The following is a 21,949-nucleotide window of genomic DNA, read 5'->3' on the forward strand; positions in this document are numbered from 1 at the left end:
GCTACTATACCAGATCAAGAAAGAGGCAATGCAATCCTTGGGGCAGAATGAAGATCAAAACAAAAAACAAAACACCAGAGGATAATTCACCTGGTTTTGGCAACCTACTGAATGGGAAAAGAAAGGGCCTAGTTTTTACCTGGTTTCTCAGTGGTTCTATCAGTTAGAATGGCAAATGTGAAGGAGATCTCTTGAAGAAGATGGTGAGTTTAGTCCCTAGCTGCTGTCGAGACACAACTATGAACATATTTTGACCTGATAAAGGGAAGATCAAATCAACATTTAGGTATGTACAGAGGTGAGTTTTCCATGACGAAGAGTATGCAAGCACATGCTTGCATAACCATCTGTCAAGTTTGCAAAAGAGGTGATTATTGCAGTGGGTTAGAAGCCAGAGTAAACAACCTTTAAAATTTCTTCCAGCTTTGAGATTCCATGGAGCTGTAATAGAAAAAAAAAGGCCATTTATTTCATACACTATTGATACCTTCTAGCAGGTTTTAAATACCACAATGACATATATTAAGAGATAAACACAAGTAGAAAAGGGGAGTTAAGTGAATAACTTTTATGCATATATTGATAGCTGTCATTTTTACATGAGTCTGTTATATCCAGATCTTTAGTTGCTACCTTACAATTCAGAATTCAGCTTTTGACATAGTTGAAAATGTCGGCAACTCTGACACAGTCAGCTCTATCTGCCTGTGTGCAAATATGTGGTTATGTGTGCATAAATAAAGAAAAGGACTGAGATTTTCAGCTAAATGATTACTATTTTCTATTTAGGGCAATATCTATTCTATTACTGCAAAGCAGTCATTTATAAATCTTTTACAGCCAACGATTCTGAGGAGAGTTAAATATCAATCTAAGTATAACATCAGTATGTAAACAGATTGATGAATTGCTAGATTGCTAGCATATAAACCATATGGAACTGCAAATAATGCTCTGAGGAGCTAGGGATAATTTTAGCTTTTCATGAAAGCCAAGGATGAGATGGAATGACACTATTACTTGATTAAACTTTCCAATACTGTTCTGATTTTACCTATATGGGGTAATTAGCATTTCGAACACTAAAAATATAACTTGATAGATGGTTTCTTTCCTAACACAAGATTAAGGGATGCTTAGGGTGTTATTGCTGGAAAAGATAAGAGACAGTCAGGGGAGAGATTGTTACCCACGAGGCTGCTGGCTTTGTGAAAGGCTCTCTCAAATTTTGCATAGATGTGATTAAGTTTCCAAAGCCCTTGGCAGATCTCCAAAGGGGTCCACGACACAAATAAAGGTTAAGGACCTTTTACTGTTAAGTGCTAGGAATGAATCCAGGCTTCCTGTCACTCAACTCAGCTCTTAGCTTCACATACTAAATCCAGTGGTGATGTGATGAATTTTGCAGCTTTCTACAATCAAGGAAGAGTCTCTCTTATGCATTGTCTAAATAGATGCTTTGCCCTTTTGAGTTGCATATGGAGCCCCACTACAAACACTGTGAGTGGAATCAAGTGAAGGGGCCTTAGGGAATCTTGTGACATATGTCAGGAACTTTAGGCATAATCTCTGCAGCCAGAGTGGAGTGAAGAATGAAGCAATGTTTAGCTGAAATTGAGTACTACAGGCAGCCAATGTGGAAAATTGCTTCAGCCCTTGCTGAATTTGGGTTCTGAAAATCTGGCCTGAATAACCATAGAAGAGTCACTATTCTGGGGGTTCTCAGAGGGGGAGTTACAAGGGAGGCCATCTACAAGCTTTAAGGAGTAGCTCTCAGAGCCCCGGCACTGGGCCAAGCAGGCTGAAGGGCAATCTGATTGTGGCTGCCAAGTTCACACAGCACTTTCACCCAGGAACTATGGTACTTGATTCTGAGCACAATGGGGGTACAAAGCCCACAGTTTGCAGCTGGCGTTTCAGGTCAGCTTCTAGGGACTGGAAGATTGATGAGATGAACAGGTGGCTGGTGCTTCTCTAGAGACACTGAGAGCAGCCCTGCTCAGAGGCCTAGGGAAAGGCAAGAACTGCCCTTGCCAAGAACAGAGGGTCCCTGAGCACACCTAGGCTCAGGTGCCGCTGGGTTTGGAGCTGAGCCTGCCCATCAACAGCTTCCAAATTGCCCTGTTTTGTGTCTATAGATCTTTCCAGAGGTCAGAGGTCACACAGTGACTTGGGTGGGAATCACCCTTTTGATGCACTTTTTAAAATAATTTTTTTTATTGTGAAAATACTGTACAGAGGGGTTACAATTACATGGGCAAGATAATGAGTACATTTCTTATCAAGCATTGTAGCCTCCTCCTTTGTTTACCCTTCCCATCCCTTCCCATCCTCCCTCCCCCCCACCAAATCCTCACCCCCCCAAGTTGTAAAGTTCGTTTTCGACATGACAACTTGTACTTCTCATTGTTGCAACAGGTCCATCTGTATCCTTATTTAAACGACTTGTTTTTCCTCTTCCCTCCATAAATTATACCAAAATCAAATACAGTGAAAGCAGGGGTTATACTGTGGGGGAGGGACATACAAAGCAACAAAGAAATAATCTTATAATTGCGTTAGAAACAAATTGATGCATTTTTTGATGCATTTTTTATTGCATTCTGTTCTCTCTCCATGGTGTTAGAAATGAAACAGGAGTGTTCTAATTTAATGTGCTGCTATTATAATTTTCCTCTGAGGGCTAGACTAAGTGTTTCTTATCATTGGATATGGTTCTTTATTTTAATTTAATGAGGTATATATTTCAGATAACTCTTCAACTTCCCAGGCTTCTTTTCCTACATGCTGAACTACTCAGGACATTAAAGAGGCAGTGTTTGGAATCACTATCTTGCTGGGATAGGTACTAAAGAAATATGTCTTCCGGAAGTGGCGCTGTAGCTCAAGTGGTAGAGCGCTCGCCTTGAGCTGAAGAGCTGAGGGACAGAGCCCAGGCCCAGAGTTCAAGCCCCACGACCGGCAAAAAAAGAAAAAAAAGAAAAAAGAAATATGTCTTCTGGAAATGAGTATATCTAAAATAGACACATATAACCTTCAGTAGTACCTGGTAGGGCTTAATATCTGTTGAAGTTTTAGTGAAAGAAGTAATTTTGAACTGGCAAGACTGAATCAACTTTGGGTTGTCTGACAGTGATTACTGTTCTAAGAGAAAAATGGGTGGAGAGAAAAGAGAGAGAAGGAGGAAAATTCGAGGAAGAATGCAGGAGCAAGGGAAGAAAAAGAGAAAGAGGAAGAGGAGGAAGAAGAGAAGGAAAATTGGAAGGAGAGGAAGAGGAAGAAGAAGAGCAAGAGGAGAAAGAAGAGAAGGAGAAAAGAGAGTGGGAGAAAGAAAAGAGGTTGGAGGAGAAAAAGGAAGACTGAGAGGAAGAGGAAAAGGAGTGGGAAAAGGAAGAGAAGGAAGAAGAAGAAGGATAAGGAACAAGAGGAGCATCCATGACAGAAGACTTCATCCTGAACTGTAAGGTACTAAAACCTACCATACTTCCAAAAGGAAGCAGCAAAGTGTCCTTGGTTACTTGTACAATGGAAGTATTGCGTCACTCTCTGGGCCATGGTTAACAGTGGCCCAGGTGAGTAGCTCTCCCCTTCTTTGGCAGAACAGAGTGAGTGTATTTGTTTTGCTGACTCCCGCAGCAGGTCCCTTTAGGTAAAGTCTCTTCTGAGGCTCTCTCTGATCTGCAAGGCTGTCCAGATCAGCTTTCCTGATCTACAGTTCTTCCCAATGAAGGCCCCTTGGGCAAGAAGAAGTTCTGCTTGGAGAATCTGCCCTTTGGGACACACTGCATGTCCCAGAGCAAAGGGACAGCACTTTCTGATTTGAAAGTCCACTGGGCCTTGCTTCCCTTTGAAATGGAACATTTATATTTTGAAATTGTCCATGAGCAGTTCTCTTAGTACTGACCTGCGAACACAGATACCAAGAAATTCTGGGGCCAGAGTGTCCAAATAACAAGGATAAAGACAAAATGTGGAATGATAATTAAAAAAAAACCTGTCATCTGTTGTTCGGGCTTTTTAATTCTCCCAGGCCTTTAGTTCAGGATAAAGAACCCAGGCATTTTGAAACTTGAAATGAAAGGAACTATATTTGAGTTTCCATCTTGCTATTTACCAAATGAACTTAGTGGGTTGGTCATGAACCTGAGCCTCCATTCCAAGAGCTCTAAAAGGTTAACATCTCCTATACAGGGTCTGTGAGAGGATTAACTGAAGTAATAAATACCTTGTAAGGGCTCCACAAGTGGTTATCCCCCCCCACACACACACCCCACCTCCATTTTACAGATAAAGACACTGAAGTCCAAAAGGTTAACTAACTTGTCCAAAATAACACAGCTGATAAGTATTCTATTCTAGACTTTAGGTCTGAGCAGGTGGTCAAGAAATAAAGATGAATATAAGATTTATAGCATCTTCACTGTGATCCAATCTCCTTCAGAAATATGTTTTACTTTTTCATTTTTGTGCCAGTACTAGGACTTGAATTCAAGGCCTAGGCACTGCCCCTTAGCCTTTTTTATTATTTACATTTTTATATTATAAAGGTGATGTACAGAAGGGTTACAGTTACATAAGTCAGGTAATGAGTACATTTCTTTTTGAACTGGCCCTCTACCCCTTGAGCCACAGCTTCATGTCATGATTTCTGGTAGCTAATTGGAGATAAAAGACTCATGGACTTTCTTGCCTGGGCTGTCTTTGAACTGCGATTCTCAGATCTCCTCCTCTTGAGTAGCTAGGTGTGAGCCACTAGCCTTTTTGAATAAGAACTATGGTGCTCTTAAATACCTTCATGAATTATTCTAGGCTTTTCTTTTGCCCATCAGATATGTTTGGCATTAGAAATGCTTCTCCTTACTTATAAAAGTGATGGTCGACTTACCTGAGAACTACAAATAAAAACAAAAAAGGGTCCTTACTATAGGGCTGTTCTCTCTAATCTTAACAAAAGCCCTACCAGTATGCATTTACTGAACTTGAGCTATTTGCAGGGCATTATGCTATAAGCACACTTTTCTTTTTCCTTTTTTCTTTTTTTTTCTGTTATGGGGCTTGAACTCGGCCTGAGTGCTGTCCCTCAGCTCTTCAGCTCAAGGCGAGTGCTCTACCACTTGAGCCACAGCACTACTTCTGGTTTTCTGGTGGTTTATTGGAGATAAGAGTTTCATGGCCTTTCCTGACCTGGCTGGCTTTGAACCTCAATCCTCAGATCTCAGTATCCTGAGTAGCTAGGATTACAGGCATGAGCCACTGTGGGTGCCCGGCTTGACCACGCTTTCCTGATAGAAGGTCAGCAGGTCCTAGAACAGAAGACAGACATTTCATATGGCATTTGTGTGTTAAATTCTGGTGGGAAATAAACAAGCAGCGAGTTTAGGACAACAGGAATCCATGGGACCATCTAAGGAACACAAATAAAATTGCTCATAATGAAGGAGGTTCTAGACATTCGCCACAGCACCAGGGAAGGTTTAGTGTTGCAAGAAAGTGGTTAGGTTGTTGAGTTAAGTTTTCCTATTGCAAGGAAATGATGTCAGATTCTGTTAAAAAGCAAGAGAACTCTGTATTTCATTTTTACTTTCAGGGCACACTCACTTCTATCATTGCACCATGCTTTTTGGACTTGATCCCCAGAGCTAGAGGGAATTAAACACATACCTATGAGCTTTAGGGAGCGGAGCTGGAGCTTCTATGCCCTGCCAAGTGGCCAGTGAGTAAGGGATCAGGTGCAAACCATAAACTTTAGTTAGCACTGAATTCACTGTGTGGCACTCAGGGCTACTCAAGACCTCTCACACATATTTCTTTCTGAGAAGCCCAGCATGACTTTGTGAATTATTGTCCACTAGAGGAGTGCCCTCTGGCCAGTTACTGAAGCACTTTGAGTCCAGCTTTAGCATCTGTAGTAGAGAAATAATAGCCAGGTTAACTTGTTGGGGCTATTCGGAAGATCACCTCCATAGCATTTGAAACAGCACTGGAACAGGTAAATGCTCAATTAAAATGAGGTCAGTAACCTTTTAAGTGGTTGATGGAATCAGGATTTGAATTCTGGCTGCCTGGCTCAAGTGCTTGTGTCCCTGAATGCTATTTGAGTAAGTGAGCAAATAAAGACATATCCTGGATTCCTATAAGCAATGATGAGTGGCAGATTGCAGTTCTTCTACAATTCATCCATTGTTTTTAACATTAGATGCAGGCTGAGCTACGTGTGTTAGCTTTCCATTACTATGAAAAAATACAAGACTCAATCAAATTATAAAGAAGAAAGGTTTCAACCTATGAGCGAATGGTTCCTTTGGACCTTTGGCAAGGGACTACATCATGATAGGGAGCAAACTTTACCTCCTGGCTGGAGTGAAAAAGAGGAAGAAGAATCTGGGGTGACCTCTTGTCCCCTTAAAGAAAATCTCACACTGGGTCTCACCTCTCAATGATTCCACCCCCTCCCAGTAGCATTAGCTAGACACACAAGTGAAGCAGGAAGTTGCTGTTTGCCCATGTGGCTCCACTTCCTCCTCATACCACACATGCTTTCCGCGCTGCTGAAGTTGGTGGTGTCTGTGTACAAGGTTCAAAGTACACCTCTGCTGGGAAATCAGTGTTTGTACAGATTAGTGAGAAAGGTTTGCATTCTTTGGCCTGTGCCTGGAAAAAAAAAATGAATGGAGAGAGCACAGTAATAATGTACACAGATAAACAGTGCCTTTGAAGAGAGATCTCCAGTTTATAAAGCTCTTTCCATCCATTGTCTCATTACCTTACTGAAACAACCCTTGTCTTTAGGCTGTTCACATGTGACTTGGGTTTGTCTAGGTTGTCAGGGTGAGCAAAACCCTCTAGCCCCAACTTGCACTAGGATCTCCTAACTATGGATCCATAGTCCCCTCTCCCCGACAAATATTTGATTCTTTATTCTGAGGGAACTTTGTTCTTAAATTGCTTCATGACTTTTTAAGGGTAGATTTAATTAGCTTGGGAAAGCTTGGTTAGAAACTTCCTGAAAGCAAAGGAATGGAACAAGATGAACTTAATCACATGTAGAGCCATGGAATTTGGTGATTCCTTCCCAACAGTTTATGAAAAGAGTAAAAATCATTCCTTTGGAATATTTGATCATCACAGTATCTTTATAGAGATATTTTTGAAGGATCTTCTAATTTCTTCTTCTTTGAAGGACTTTCTAATTCCTGATAGAAAAAAATGGCAGAATGAAACATGCCATCAGGAAAGTTATTTTATTTCCCTCTAGTATTATTGTTTTCTTCTGCTGACATCTTATTTTAAAAAAGCATATTCCTGGTTTTCTTTCCCATCAGCCAATATTCTCTGGATCCTACTGACTCCATTTTACTTCATGTAAGAACCTCTTTCCTTCCTCTTTGATGCTATAGCAAGTTGATCTTTGGAGTATGTGGCATAATTACTTCCATGGCAATGGACTGAAGTTAGAAACAGGCCATTATGTGAACACAACAGGGTAAGCTGAGAGACCAGAGCTAAGAGATCTCTCTCTGTCTCTCTCTCTGTCTCTCTCTCTGTCTCTGTCTGTCTGTCTGTCCCCTTAAAAACAGCCAGACAGAGATAGAAAATTACTGATATTCTGAGTCACTTTCTTGATAAAAGTTTTGTTTCTGTCATTTTTAAAGTGCTGTGCTGTACTGGGAAAAATATCTCTCTACGATTTTAATTTTTAATTGTAGATAATTTTGTGTAAAGAAAACTCAGGAGTGTGGGGGTGGGGGGCAAGGGCTGTAGGGAATGGTCTAATGACATATGCTTTGTTTGACTTTGGCAAAATTTTGTGTCACGTGAAATGAGTGCTTACAAAAGTGAACTCACTTAAACATATAAGGGTAAATTTGTATCCAAAGCCAAGGAGGAAATTGAGAACTAGAGATAGAGCCATAAGTCCATCCCTTTCCTACTACACATCTATGTGAAAGAGCAGGAGGGAAGTGTGGTGTAGTGCCACCCAGTGGTGAGCTAGAGTAAGGCACATGACTACCATGATGCCTGGCTTATCTCGAAGATGGACACAAATTTGGAACACGACCCTTAATACTGCCAAAGCAATTGCTAGGGGAAGCCACATCCTAAAGCTTGTGTGACTGACTCAAGGCCATATTTGAAGCCTTTTCATATTTACCCTTGGACATAATTCAAATTCTAGTATGTCCTCCCAAAACATGACTTTCAAATACATTAAAAATCAAGTAACTGTGGGGCTGGGAAAGTGGCTCAGTGGTAGAGTGCTTGTCTTGCATGCACAAGGCCCTGGGTTCAATTCCTCAGCACCACATAAGCAGAAAAAGCCAGAAGTGGCACTGTGGCTCAAGTGGTAGAGTGCTAGTCTTGACCTGAAGAGCTGAGGGACAGCGCCCAGGCCCAGAGTTCAGGCCCGATGACCGACCAAAAAAAAAAAAAAAAATTCAAGTCACTGGAGGAAAGTGAAGAGACCAGATATTTGATTCTAATGACAACTAATGATGTATATGGGATATTGATTTGTTTTTAAAGACAAAACAGGTACAAAGGAAGTCAGTCATTGATTTGGTACATGGTACAGTTGGTGTTTGTGCTCAAGAGTTTATAAAGCCCCCCAAATTGTGTTCTATTTACTGTTCCTCCTGGCCTTCTCAAAGACAGAGAAATTAATCCTTCTGGCCAGGGCAATAGTAGGAGACAATAATGGAATCAATATCTAAACAATCAGTTTCTAAACATTCACAGTACCCTGAACCTATCAAATGTAGAGAGAAATGTCCACAACACTTCCCAAAGAGGCATGTATTTAAGAGCCTAAGTACTATGCATAGACTTCTCAGTGCATGTGTCCTCCCAGGGAGGGCAAACACTGTCGTAGAGTTTGGGATCCATGTGTCATTTGGCCTTGACTAGCTGGGAGAACTTGGTTATATTGTGGTTCACTTATCTCTCTGAAAAAATAAACATAATACTAAAGTCTACCTCACAGAGCTTGTTTGGAGGGTTACATTAGGCAATCGAACAACTAAATAGGCATTATATACCCGACAAGCAGTTTAGAACTTTAGAGCTCAAATTGGTTCAGACTTGAATCCTGATAGGTTTTTTTTGGGGGGGTCTGGTCGTGGGGCCTGAACACTGGGCCTGGGCGCTGTCCCTCAGCTCTTCAGTTCAAGGCTAGCGCTCTACCACTTGAGCCACAGCGCCACTTCCAGCTTTTTTTTTCTTTTTGCTTATGTGGTGCTGAGGAATCGAACCCAGGGCCTCATGCATGCAAGGCAAGCACTCTACCACTGGGCCACCTTCCCAGCCCCAGAATCCTGATGTTTTTATATTGCTCATATTTTTAAATTCATTTGTTCCTTGGGCACACATTTATTTAGCACATAGTATGAGAGAGCAGTGAGCAGACACTATGTAAAGCAAGATGGTGGCCACAACCTCTTCCGTGCAGTAGCTGAGACATGCAAACAAAAGAGGTAAGGCAGCATCAGAAGTTCATGGAGGAGTTTTCTGGGAACATGCCTTTCATGTATGGCTTCCTAGAGGTGAAAGTCAAAGTGAGCTTTGTGTGAAGAGAGCAGAAGCAGAGACAAAAGTGGTGGCTTTGTGTGTTGGGTGGTAGAGTGTTCATGAAAGAAGAATAGGTGCTACAAAAGTAGTCACGACTGGCAGTGAAAGGGCCTTGAATATACAAAGAATTGCAAAGTGTGTTCCATGTTTTCAGTGTTCCTTAGTGCTGAATATTTCCTCCCAACACAACATCTTACAGACAGCCCCAGCATATAGAACAAATAAAAGCAGCATTTTATTAAAAGACGTTTAATTTGTCAGTTCCAATTGATAATAGCTGCAGAAGCAATCAGTGAGAACCACAGAAGGTAATAATTAATGTATCAAGCTGTGTCTGTGCACAATAAACACAAATTCTGCAACACATGCAAATATATAATTTCTTATTATGTAACATTGAGGGTACTCTGATTCACCTTGCCCCAGAAGCTTTCAAAAGAATTCAGTTGGCAATCTCTGGGCACTTTTTAACTGATCTGGATGTATGAAAAAGAAGGAGTGAAACATTTGTACTTCACATTTAAATGATTGTTATGAGGATTTTAAACTTTATATCATAAATATAAAATAAAGTAGGAAGCACCATAATCTTACTATCCATGATACAGTGATCCATAACACAGCATTGAAATGTGACCTGACTGTTTGGCTGTGACAGGACCATTCACTGAAGTGACATAGCTGAATCTTGCCAGGCCTGAGTGATAGAGACATCCTAGTCCATTTGTGCCTCTATAACAAAATGTCTGAGACTGGGCAATTTATCAACTCCAGGTGTTTATTTTTTATGGGTCTAGAGGCTGGTAAGTCCAAGGTAAAGGCTCAGAGAGGTGCAGTGTCTTGTGGTAGTCCAGTCTCCATCTCCAAATGCTGTGTCTTTACAGGCTAAGAAGTGGAAAGACAAAAAGGGTCAAGGTAATTTCCTCCAGACATTTTATAAGGTTGTTAAAGCTATTTATTGGAGAAGAGCCCTTATTTATCTCCTAAAAGCTTGACTGCTTAATACTATCACATTAGTTTTTATGTTCCGAAATGGATTTTGAAGGGAAGATCAACCTCCAACTCACAGCACAAGGCCAAGTGTGTACTCTGGGTGACCAAAGGCATTTTTACATTGGGCAGGTGGCATGAAATAGGTTGCTAGCATGTCAACAAATGGCAGAGGGCTTTTTAAAAATGGTTATTGCTATTATTTTTTATTATTACTATAAATTTAAGTAAAAAAAGTCAGTAAACACCTGAAATTATGTATGGACCTGGACAGCTAACACCATGTTTTACTTATTTCTCTCCATCTAGTTTCCTGGTTCTCTATGTCAGGACCTGTATCACATAGCAGGTTCTCTACCAATGTTTGTTTAAGTGAGCTGAGGTGTAGGAGAGAACACTGATAGGAGATATGGAGCTGGGCATTTATGGAGTGTATGAATAGAAACTAAGGCCTCTGCAGCTCTTAGTTAGTCCTAGTCTCTGTGGGAAGTGTGTGTGGAGTAAGAAGAGGAATTCACAACAAAATCACCAGAGGCAAGGATCATGAAAGATCTTTGGTGCTATTAAGTGCTATTCTAGGTATATCATGAGGATTCCTTGCTGGTCTCACTTACCTTTTAGACCTATTGCTTCCCTTTCACATAGTTTAACAGCCTATACATGGTAACCAGTAAGGAATATGCTCACATAATTTAGGAAAGCCTTTCAAGAATCTGTGTATGCAAGTACAAACTCTTCCCGGGTGCTATAAAGCCATGAATGGAAGATGTTTAGACCGGAATGCCGTTAGAATACTCTTTTATTCCTCAGTATCACATAGATTTTGATCTTAAAATCTTAGATCTTAAACTTTTAGTCATTTTTCTCTATGAACACCATAATGGTGACTCACCAAATCTCCTGGGATGACCTCTCCCTGGAAGAATTGGTTGGACTCTAGAGGATTATTGGGTCTGGGAATCAATTTGGTCCCTACTGAAGGCATGTATTTTTTTTTAACTCTGCTAAATCAGATGTCCCAATGGAAACTTTCCCATCTGGGGAATGTGTCATAACTCATAATTGAAACATTATTGGGTGTTTAGGACTTCCTTTCTTTCTCAGCCCACAGATTCTAATCCGCACACACCAACTGAACTTGCTGAATACAAACGGAAGGAGGAAACCCTCTTACCCTCTTTTCCAGCTGCAATAATAGGAGATTAAAAAAAATCAGGCAGAAATCATATACTCTGAGCTGCTTCATTAGACAATAATTTTTGCCCTACTAACTTCTGGAGACTGGCTGCTGTTTATGGTTCTCAACATCCCAACACGTTGTGTTCCTGGCAGGTCCTGGGTGACTAGTCAAAATGAGGTACTCCTCCCAGCCTGCTAATTCGATTGCTCACCCACAGCCAACCAATAAGGCATCTTCCATGGGTGGAGCGACAGGGGTCATGCCCTCCTAGGAAGCAAGTCAACCTTGGAAGTGGTTTACGAGAAGAGAAGCATTTCCAGGTGCCTTCAATACTTGGGCACCTTTTTGCTTCTCTGTTAGTCTTAATGAAATTATAAAATAGAGATAAAGAGGAAGGGAATCAAGTGCCTGCAATTTCATGTCTGGAAAAAAAAGTGAAAGCAGGAAGTGGGGGTAGGAAACAGCAGTGGGAAAGTATGACAGAGAAAATAGCTTTTAAACATATAACTGATGGAGCTGGAGGCATGACTCAGCTGACAGAGTCCCTGCCTAACAAGTGTGAGGCCTTTAGTTCGAACCTCAGTACTGCTAAAGGAATAAATAGATGACTGTAATTTTCTACTCCTTTCCTTCCTTCCTTCCTTCTTTCCTTCCTTCCTTCCTTCCTTCCTTCCTTCCTTCCTTCCTTCCTTCCTTCCTTCCTTCCTTCCTTCCTTCCTTCCTTCCTTCCTTCCTTCCTCTTATCTTATTTAGATGTCTATATTCTTAACTTTAGAAAGAAGGGAAAAAACAGAGTTAGCTGGACATTTTTTTTTTTTGGGTCCGGTCGTGGGGCCTGAACTCTGGACCTGGGCGCTGTCCCTCAGCTCTTCAGCTCAAGGCTAGCGCTCTACCACTTGAGCCACAGCACCACTTCCGGCTATTTTCTTTTTGCTTATGTGGTGCTGAGGAATCGAACCCAGGGCCTTGAGCATGCAAGGCAAGCGCTCTACCACTGAGCCACCTTCCCAGCCCATAGCTGGACATTTAAAGGCAGGCTTACTTTAAGATAAGCAAATACCCACATAATTTAATCTTGAGAAACTTTTACTGGGGCTATTGCCAAAGACATGTGATTTTAAGCCCTGACCTGTTTGAGCAAGACTCTTAGGTCCTGCTTGCCAACTTTGCCTCTAATCCTGCTACCTGCTCCTCTTCCAGCGGAATTTTTTTAAGCTCATATTTGCAGACTTCACCCATGGTGTGTGCTTCCATCCATTCCTCTTAAAACATGTGTGTCCAGAGGTTCAGCAAGCTTTGTTCCTGGCCGGCTCCTCTGAATTTCCTCCAGGCCAAGGGGGGGCCCTCTTTCCTTCCCCAACACGGGAAATCTCCTTTCCCTCTTGAAAGTTCCACGAGGAGGAAAGGGGCCTCCCCAGTGTGTCCTGACACAGAGACACGAGGGCAAAAGGACATCTGCCTGACCACTCTGCTCAGGATGCCTCATGAAGCCTCAATTGGATCAGGCAGTGTGTATGGTCAGGATCAAACGCTGCCCAATTTAATTCAATTACTCTTCCCCGTGAGAGCAACTAGGGCTATTAGAGTGAAAGTACCTCTGCGAAGCAGGCAGGCTCCCAGCCAGCGACCTGCCAGTGTGTTGCTAAGCTGTGAGGGGGCCGCGGTGGTGCTGATGACAAGGGCTGGAGGGCAGTGGGCGTGAGCCAAGCGCTCCTGCTGCTGCTCCCAGCTCTCAGACCTATGGCAAACCTCTGGCCACAATGTCCCAGAGGCAACTTTAAAACAGTAACCCCTGCTTGGCAGCCAGATGTGTTACGAAACCCAGCGTGGAGGTGTGTAGCAGCCGGGGATAGCTGTCATGATCATTAGGAATATGTTCCCAAATCCTGAGGAGAAAGAAGCAAAGCAAGAGTCGTGACAGCGGCCAGCAGAGTACAAGCAGCTGTGTTCTCAGCAGGAATTATTTTTTTTTCTTACGGCTTGGTAGTCTCCATGACAAATCTGACAACTAAGAAGATTGTGTAGCCCTTTCATCTTTTTTTTTTCAACTTATCATCTCCTAATTGCTAGTGATGTCACTCTATTTAATAATAATCAAACCCTCCATTATTTATTCAGTATGGCTGTTGGCTAGGCACTATTCATGCTATTTGCCGATCAATATCTTTTAACCCCTCAGGTACCCTGTGAGTGCTAGGTTCTGCTGCCTCCATGCATAACTGAGAAAAAGGAGACTTAGAATCATCCAAAGACCTGCCAAGCCAGGTGTCGGTGGCTCACATCTGTAATCCTAGCTACTCAAGAGGCTGAGATCTGAGGATCACGGTTCAAAGCCAGCCCGGGCAGGCAACTCCATGAAGCTCATCTTCAATAAAGCACTCAGAAAACCAGAAGTGGTGCTGTGGCTCAAGTGGTAGAGCACTAGCCTTGAGCTGAGGAGCTGAGGGATAGTGCCCAAGCCCAGAATTCAAGCCCCATGAGCGACAAAAATAAAAATAAAAAATATATAATAAAAAAGTAACCTGCCAAGCTCACATAGCTGGTGAGTGAAGAAATAGGACCCAAAATTATATCTGTCACTCATAAAGCCCTTCTTCCTCCCCAGGGCCAAACTTCTGTGGTCTATTTTCTCAACTCTTCTTTGCCTTTAGAGGCTGGTCCTCATGTCACTGGACAGTCAGACTCCCGAAGTCTCCAAATCCCACTGCATTCCAGAACCACATGAAATCATACCATCATTTCTTCACCAGTGTAGTGGTTAAATACATAAAACTCTAAGTTCAAGTCCTATCTCTGGCACTTCCCAGGGGCATGATTGATAGGGAGACCTTGTTCTTTGTGTTTCTGTTCTGTTAGGGGCAAATGGACAAACCATTTCATCACAGGGTTGTGAGAAGGACAAGCACAGGTAGCATATTCAAAATGCTGGAGATGGTACTCAGGACATGTGAAAATGTGAAAATTATGGTTTGTTTTATTTTTGGTCACTGCTCTTTTAAAAGCCAATGCAGTCATCTGTAAAGTGTCATGTAGATTGGAGAAAGATATCAAATGCCTTATATATAATGGCACAGTACTGGCATATAACCTACACATATTCTATGCTTAAATCATCTCTATGTGATTTGTAATGCTGAATACGATGTGAGCGTTGTGCTGATAGCTGTTCTCTTGTATGATGTAGGGGAACAGCAAGGAGAAAAGTCTACATATCTACTACTCCCCCTCCAGCCCCCAAATATTTTCAATCCACAATTGGTTAAATCTGTGGAAGTGGAGCCTAGGGATATAGAAGGCCATCATGAAAAAAAAATGGAGGTGAAGTGAAGCAAGCTGAGGTACTTCTGGAAGTAGGCTGGCCCACATTTGTGGAGTGCACAATGATCAGGATAACGCTGGCTTCCTGGCCAGCATCATCGGTCATTAGTCCAGCTCCCAGGAGATGCAAGGCCATTTGGGATCCTGAAAACTCATAAGCAAATTCCTTTGGGGGTTAAATGAGATACTGCTTTAACTCAGATTCTGCCTTTTTCCACTTGGGAATACAGATAACCGGGGGATTGCTTCCTCTCCTCCTCCACAAGCCACCTTGTGCAGCTATTCCACATTTCCTCAGACCGACTTCCTCTTCCCTGGGAGGTGGAGGATGCTGGGAGTCTTCTATGACTCAACCCTTACACAAACAGGCACAGGTGTGTGTCTCTTGGAGCAGACTTGAGTGTCCATTGCCAGGTATCTTTCACACGTGCCTCTGGTTTCCCCACATGCTTCTTTTAGAAGTGTTTCAGAGAGTCTGGAAAACTCTAGGAACCCACTAGAAGCTCCCCAAGGCTTGACCACACTCATCCAGCTTATCATGGTGACTGCTCTGTGAAGCCAGTACAGTGTCTCCAGCAAGATGAAATGCAGTGTGAATGCTTTTGCTCATTGTCAATGGCTGGTTCTTACATGCGAGTATCTTTTAAGGACAATAGTGCTCTCTTTCAGGTACCATAAATCTAAGCTAATATGCTTACCAGTGCTTTTTAAGCAACATCAGTGCAGGCTCTCAACTCTGTAGTGATCCTGACGTGAGTGATGCTAGAGCTAAGCATCAACTTCCTGTGTGCCTTTCCCATCCTAACCTGGTAGGGCCCATAGTCCTCTTGAAGATGGAATGTCATTGACTGTAGGGAGCCGAGGGGAGACTCCGCCCACTCCCTTGCAGCTTTGAGGTAACCACCCCAGACGGTGCTTGGCAGGACGCCTGGGCTGTGTGCGTGCGCGAGCCAGGTAGAGTCCCCAGCCAATCCCATGACACCTGGTGACGGTGAAAGGCAGGCGACCAACAATAGAAAGACCCATGTTCCTATTCCATATATAAGTGGCCATGTTCCGGGTGCACGCTCTCTCGCGCCCAAGCTCTCCTACAACTAAAAGGCTCTCCAATAAAGCGTGATCTGAGAAGACTCCTGGTGTGGTGGTCGTTTTTCCTCGCTGGTCGAGTAGACGGTCGCTACAATTGACCATGGCCGGTGCTTGTGGTGGTTATTTGCGGTGTGTTTCTGTGTTCTTTTGCTGTAGTTTCCCAGTAGAGAGCACAGACCACTGTAACAGAAGCTAGATCTCTTACCAAAAGATCTAACTTTGACAGGTTTTGATAGGGCTTTATAAAGTGGAGATTCTTTTGTGTTTGTGTGTGTGGTTTGGCGGGGAGAAGTTTGAGGGCTTGAACTCTGGGTTTGGGCGCTGTCTTTAGGCTTCTTTGCTCAAGGCTAGCACTCTACCACTTGAGCCACAAGTCTACTTCCAATTCTTTGAGTGTGTATGTGTTTGTGTGTATGCTTAATTGGAGTTTAGAGTCTCATAGACTTTCCTGTCCTGGCTGGCTTCTAGCAGTGATCCTCAGATCTCAGCCTCTCAGTAGCTGGGGTTACAGGTATGAGCCAACTTCAGCAATGGAGTTTTGATTCATGCAATGATTGTCTTATGAGATAGGGAATGGTTTATGGAACTCAGTAAAAATGGAATCTTTATGTTTGAGAAATAGCTCTAACCAATGGAATGAGACTGAACAGAAAAGTGAAAGCTTGGCTTCTCTTCCTTCACTTCCTTCACTTTCGATTTAGTTCTTATGCTTCTCAGCCTCAGTTTCCCCCTTGGCTATTGGAATTGTAATGAAGATTGCTCCAACTCACTGGAGGTCCTGCAGATGAGTTGGGTCTTGCCTGTGTCCTAAGCTTTTCAGTCACCAGTTCTTATCAGCTGAAGTTAGAATTGCTGGTTGTAGACAAGGAAAAGATATGCTTTCAGCTCCTGGAGGAGCCTCAGCTCAGAACTGTAACTGGAGAATTTGCCAAGCCATGGACATACCTAGCTCCTGAGAGAAACTATGGGAAACCTGGGGAGAAAATGGTAGCCTCATCCCTTTCAGGCAACCGTTTCGTTGTTACCACAAAGAGATGTTACTTTGATTTCCACACCAGCTGAGCACCTGAATAATTATATTTGAAGCAACACAGAACATAAGACAGATTCATTTAGCATCCAGGGAGCCAATTGCACCCAGGCCTGCCCAAACTGGCCTTTCTCATTGCAGGGTGTGGGAGAACACAGGGTTTTGTGGGTCCCCCAGGGGCCTGCCAGGCCCCGAGCTGTTGCTCAGCTGTGGGAGGTGAGCCAAGTTCTCAGGTCTACTAATGAGTGGTATGGTGTGTGGCAAGGATCTAGCCTGTGAGTGAGTGTGACTAATCGTGAATCTTTTCAATAATGCTGACAATTCATTCTCCCCCCCCCCCCTTTCCTCTACCCGCTCTTTTTGCTGGAGCTGGCTGAAATAGGAGCAAATTAGCTTCATTCTGGAAAAGGCAGAGCCTGATAAAAGACCCCCTGAAAGGCTTCCAGTGCTCTGTGCCTGAATGTTTTGCAGTCAGTGTAATTATCTGACTGGGGTGTGTTGACAGGGTATTTGTGTGTGTGTGTGTGTGTGTGTGGTGGTGGTGGTGGCTTTTTCCTTCACTCTGTAGCAGGCAGCGTCTGAAGATAGTGCCTTGTTACTGTTCCATTGGGCTATTGAACACATTTACATTTGACAACAGGAAAGGCAATCAAATTATTATTCCGTGTGTGCCCCAGTACAATCTGACCACCCTCCCATTTCCTGTTCAAAGGGCGTGTTTCATCAAATGATGTTTCCTGCCCCTCTCCATGGAAATGTGGTAGACCTTAAATGCCCTGGACTCCTTAATTGGGGCAGATGCTGAGGAGGGAAAGGATTCCTCAGGCTCCTCTGTCTCCCTGTCACTCACTTTCCTGTTTGATAAGTTCACTGTGCTTCTAACACCAAAGCAGAACTGAGTGTTCTGTCACAGGGAAGGTGTGTGCTGTGTACCTGTGTGCTGTTCTTGTGCCTTTCAGGGAAAGTTTGTAGTGGTTGAAAGATTTTTCAGCCAGATTTTGTTGGCTTGGACTAAAGTTTTAGAAAGGAATCAATTATCTAATGCTGTAGTGACTTTTTATCATGGACTAGACCCCTTAGAATGATCCAAATGCAACTTGTTTCCCTTCCTTCCTTCCTTCCCTCCCTCCTTCCTTCCTTCCTTCCTTCCTTCCTTCCTTCCTTCCTTCCTTCCTTCCTTCCTTCCTTCCTTCCTTCCTCCCTCCTTCCCTCCTTCTCTCCTTCCCTCCCTCCCTCCCTCTCTTTTTTTAACATATGATATATTTTATTTATTTATTTTTATTGTGAAAATACTGTACAGCGGGTTTACAATTCCATGGGCAAGATAATGAGTACATTTCTTATCAAACATTGTAGCCTCCTCCTTTGTTTCCCCTTCCCATCCCTTCCCATCCTCCTCCCCACCCCCCTACCCAATCCTCCACACTCCCCCCCCCATAACGACTTGTACATCTCATTGTTACAATGGGTCCACCTGTATCCCTATTTAAACAATTTGTTTTTCCCCTTCCCCTCCACAAATTATACCGACATCAAATACAGTGAAAGCAGGGGTTATACTGTGGGGGAGGGACATACAAAGCAACAAAGAAATAATCTTATAAATATGTTAGAAACAATCACATGAAAGAAAAAAAAACATTTGAATACATATTTTAGGGGTCATTTCCCTAACATCACCTTATCTGATCTTTTCTGCTTGACTCAGACATATACTAGATATTGCAAATAAGGGAAAACATGGGACCTATGTTTCTTTGGGCCTGGCTTACTCCACTTAATATAATTTTTTCCAAGCCTTTCCATTTCCTAACAAATGGGGCAATGTCATTCTTTCTGATGGAGGCATAGAATTCCATTGTGTATATATCCCACATTTTCTTGATCCATTCATCTACTGAGGGGGATCTGGGTTGGTTCCATATCTTAGCTATAGTAAATAATGCTGCAATAAACATAGTCGTGCTGGTAGCTTTAGTGTGTTCTTGTTTGTAACATTTAGGTAAATGCCCAAAAGTGGGATTGCTGGGTCATAGGGGAGCTCTATGTGGAGTCTTTTGAGGAACCTCCATATTACTTTCCAAAGTGGTTGAACAAGTTTACACTCCCACCAACAATGCAGTAAGGTTCCCTTTTTCTTTTTCTTTCTTTCTTTCTTTCTTTCTTTCTTTCTTTCTTTCTTTCTTTCTTTCTTTCTTTCTTTCTTTCTTTCCTTTCTTTCTTTCCTTCCTTTCTTCTTTCCCTGCTTGTTTTGTGGCAGTATTAGGGCTTAAACTTAGGGCCTCAAGCTCTCACTTGGCTTTTTGCTTATGGCTGGTGGTCTACCACTTGAGCCACATCTGGGCTTCTGACTTTTTGATGGTTTATTGGAGATATGAGTCTCATGCATGCTTTTGCTTGGGATTGTTTTGAATTATGATCTTCAGATCTTAGACCCTTGAGTAGATAACGGCTCTGGCCAAATGCAATTTCTTAATTACCTAGTCAAAGCATTTACATTTTGAGGGACAAGAAGGAGTGAAGGAATATAGAACTTTCTAATTCTCTAAAATGAATATACCACCTAACTCAAACTGCTTTTCTTCCTTTAATACTTAGGCTTATTTCTTCATTTGTTTGGGTTTTGGGGACTACCATTAATATGTAGAAAGAGCCTAAATGGTAATTAAAAGTATCAAAGCTATATTTTTCAAATTAAAAATTAGGCCATATGTTCCAACATGTGTCAGAATATTTGTAGGAATGATAAATTAAAGTATTAAAAATTAGTTTTCTTTGAACTTCTTGACTATAGGACTCCATTCACTTTCTGGAGTATCTTGTTTTTGAAGGCATCATAGATTATGGTCTTTGGGTATCTGAGATCAGAGCTGGCTGTCACCTATGCCTTGTATGGTGAGGTGTAAAAAATCCCCAGATATTTCACATAAAGATTTATAGTTTTGGCTTCTCATTAGAACTCAATTTTAAGAGTCTGGCAAGATTGATTACATAGACTAGCCTGATACTACTTTTGAGTCTTAATTTGTGTCTTTCTCGAGCTACTTTGCCATATTCTTCAGCATTCCCAATTGCTTCATATCTAGTGTCCTTCACCAATTTCTGTTCTTTTCAGACTCTAGGTATTTGGATTGTGCTCATTTAGTCTTGCAGTCCACTGGTGATCAAGACTTTTGAGTGAGTATCGGAGAGGGTATATGGATTCTTAAGTCTTGTCTAATCAGGGCCTATTTCTGGGGATTGCTCCTCATTGCAAAATTAGTCATGGAATGACAATCTATCTCTGGGGTGCTGGACTTTTAGTACCTATGATATGTTCCACCTTTGCTTTCTTGATTGAAGAAGATTCCCAAAGAGGTAGTCATTGATGGATGATCTGGAACATTCTATGTTGATGTGAAATGTGTATTCATGTGTATTCATTCCACTTGAAACTAATACTGTAACCATAGTAACTGTTTACAGAAGAGTAGATGGCTGGGTCAGCAAATGACAATTGGTCATATGAAACTGATTTGCTTCTAGATAATGTATTACTTGATTGGTTATACTGGTTCAGTGGGGGGAACAAGAAACAACTTTCTGAGCACTTTGAGATTGTCTTTATAGTTCCTTAAATCTTCAGTTTGCCTGAGAACAGTACTATGAACTTGTCTCTGTTATTATGCTCTAAAAACCTAACAATATGTATAACTTAAAATTTTAATTAGATTGTATTGGGAAATGAAAAGCAGAGGAGTACATATTAAGGAAGGTATACCAGTGTTTGTGAAAAATCCTGGTTCATTTAAGACTGGTCATTCAACAGGTGAGTCAGCTTGAAAGTTCATTCATTCAATCATCCATTCATTTATTCAGCTGATATTTATTAAGTCCCCACTCTAGGTTGAATGGAATGAAGTTGGAAGTTTCTCTTGGTTCTATCTGAAGCATGCTAGTTATACCAGGCACTGAGGACATTCAAGGGAAATAAGAAAACAGAACAGCTATGCAAATAGCTTTATGAAAGGTCACCAGTATTGTGACCTCTGTGACTCTACAGAAGGTGGTGGGTGTGTCAATCCAAAGAACAAATCTTTGAAGGAAAGTCCTAATGACAAGAAGTAGATAGGAATATCATTGCAAGTGAGGATAGGGATATTATTGGAAAAATGTGGAAAAGCAAAAGTGTGAAGAGCAAGAATAAATACACAGAGTGTTGTGGCCTCATGGAATATCCAGTGATGAAGATACAAGGTCAAGGCTATGCTATGGGCTTGAGCCATGCAGAACATATCATATTAGAATAGAGGAGACATGGAGATGAAGCTGAGTGTTATAAGCCAAGACAGATACAGGTACCAATGACTTGACTTGGTCAAGAGCCCAAACAGGCAGGTCTCATGTTTAAGGAGATTATTCAAGGTGGAAAGTTCATTAGAGGTCCTTCATGATGGTCATTTTAATCCCCTACACTGTTATAGAATATTGCCATGACCTAAATTGTTTTGATAATTATCGTATCAGCTAACATATATCAAGGGTTATTAGAGTGCTGCCTTGGGGGTTTAGATATATCTCATGTTGCTCTCCCATAAGCTTGTGAAGTAGGTATCAATGCAGAAGAGGGGATTGAAGCACAGAGAGGTTAAGAACTACACCCACTGTTGTAGGATAGGTTAAGTTTTGAAGAGAGGAGAATCCACACAGAGGCAATGTGAGCACAATATTTCTCTAATTGTGCAGTAGCATTCCCAGCAAGGAAGTCTTCTCACTCTTCATACAGTCCTTCTAGAGAC

Source organism: Dipodomys merriami, unplaced genomic scaffold (genome assembly GCF_024711535.1).
Source record: "Dipodomys merriami isolate MVZ:Mamm:240054 unplaced genomic scaffold, mDipMer1.0.p SCAF_6, whole genome shotgun sequence".
NCBI classification, from domain to species: Eukaryota; Metazoa; Chordata; class Mammalia; order Rodentia; family Heteromyidae; genus Dipodomys; species Dipodomys merriami.